At 34.6% G+C, this 2,127-nt stretch overlaps 1 long non-coding RNA gene across 1 annotated transcript; it reads right to left on the minus strand.

Moving 5' to 3' along the window:
• Window positions 1-844: 844 nt before the first annotated feature.
• LOC145792273 (uncharacterized) lies at window positions 845-1,698 on the minus strand. Its single transcript, XR_014331662.1, has 2 exons — window positions 1,586-1,698; window positions 845-1,147 (listed from the first exon to the last, which is right to left on the minus strand). It is a non-coding gene; the product is annotated as an uncharacterized LOC145792273 (long non-coding RNA).
• Between the last annotated feature and the right edge of the window lie 429 nt (window positions 1,699-2,127).

Below are 2,127 nucleotides of genomic sequence, written 5' to 3' on the forward strand. Positions count from 1 at the left end.
GCTCCAGCAGATGCAAATAATTGATATTCCAGGGGGACCATCCCCTCATGTCCTGATCCACCATGAATAGAATCTACCAAGCTGTTGAAGAAAAAATGTAACCAACATCAGATGGCATCAAGTCACTAGTATAAAATCAGGAGCAATCACATCAAAATGCTTTACCTGTTTATGTGATCTTCCATCATTATGCCTCTTATCACAAGGAAATAAGGCATCAATGACTGATTCTACAAGATTATCAATAAAAAATAACATAGATAAAGTCAAAGTGGCAACCTGAAAAGTGGCAAAAGAGCAATAGAACCATTATCATCAAGATGTAACTCTGCTTTTACGGACTAATAACAGACAGTATTCAGAGCCGTGGAAGCATTTTAGTAGCTTTGTAGTTTTGTATTTTTTCATTACTTGTTGATAGCTTCAATCGGTAGAAAATAAAAGGAAACAATCCAGAAAGTAATATAAACTATATCAATGACAACAGAAAAACTCAAAGACTAAAAATAAGATGGGGTGAGGAGAGGGAAAGGAAAGAGAGAAAAAAGAAGAATGGGGAAGGATTAACATTTATACTCGAATAAAATTACAAGTTTCCATCTCTAATACAATTATATTTGAATTTCCATCAAATTGTAACTAGTTTGTCTACTCACTACTTTTTGGTAATTTTTCTTAAAATAAACAGTCACAATGACAACTTGAATAATAAGATTCCTAAAAGGATTAAAAATTCATAACAAAACAAAAATTCCATGTCTAGAAAATTAAGAAAAAAAAAGGGTCCTAAAAAGAAATCTGAAATCATTATTATCATGGACAAAAACCCAAAGGATCAAAAAGGTTAAATGATAAGTAGTACTAGAACATAGAATATAATGCAGATAAAATTATCCCAAACAAGAAGAGGAGGTAAAAGTACCAATTGGAGTGCAAGTCATATACAATACCCATTACAAATTCATTCATTTACAGCATAACTCATCCAAATTTAGGGTCTTTTGGATTTTGTTGACCTCTTATGTAACATGCCAACATAAATTCATTTGTTGTTCGCAATTGATTCATTCTATCAGGTCCACTTGCATATGGAACACCCCAGCTTATTGTTCTGGATCTTCACGGCTTGCAACCTCCAAGCCATTCCCTGCACGTCAAAAAATATGATTTCGATAAATTTCACTAATTGCAACTCCATCAAGCATGTGCAAGGAAAATGTCAACTAATAACATAACAAAGAACTCTGTTTGCTGATTAAAAGTGGCTGGTGGCCCTGCAGCTGATGGCAACTATTACACTTTTAAGCAAATAACAGTGTCAATATTTCAGCAATGAGAGCTGTACTTCAAGATACTTCAGTCATTTTCTCAATACTTAGGGCTACAAATGAGCCAAGCCGAGCTACTCAGCTCACTGAAAATTACTAGAGCTCCAGCTCAGCTCGAGTCAACTATATTACATAAACGGATTGAGCGCAATCTTGAACTTGAAAAGAAAAATAAATACAATAATATTAAAAATATATTAATTCACATATAATTGTGTTCATGAGGCTATTTGAAAAAGGGGGTTATAAAAGCTCACCATCTGGATCAAAGAAGAATACTTGCTTGATCTTTCCATTTGGAAGAGCCCTCTGGTGTGTTTCGATTCCCTTCTCCTGCACAACATAACCATGTCTGTCTTATATGGAAAAGTAAAAGAGAATTATTTAGCTTGATGCAAATCACTGGTCCTAACTAGAGGAGGCGTGACTGTTTGTAGTACTTCAGAATTTCGTAGCCACTTCTCATTCTCCCATGAATGAGTACAAACAAGGGCAATCGAGTGTCCACTCTAAAAAATCATCTTGTCACTATCACATGATGAAGCTACCCTAGTTTTTACCTAAATTTCGTTTCTAGTCCAACAAGTACTTCAGCAATAAAAACCTATCTAGGGAACAAGCAAAGACCTTGCCAAACAGCTTCATGGAATTAAAAAAACATTAGATACCAATTTTTTAAGTACTAAAAGATAATTGGAACTTCGATTTCAAATGATATTTCATGGCATAAGTCATGGGTATTGGAAATACAAGTTGGTAAGCCCTTTCACTTTGCTGGGTTGATGGTGATCTCAAGGTG

The sequence above is a fragment of the Camellia sinensis genome, chromosome 6, assembly GCF_055761805.1.
Source record: "Camellia sinensis isolate YWXY chromosome 6, ASM5576180v1, whole genome shotgun sequence".
NCBI lineage: Eukaryota > Viridiplantae > Streptophyta > Magnoliopsida > Ericales > Theaceae > Camellia > Camellia sinensis.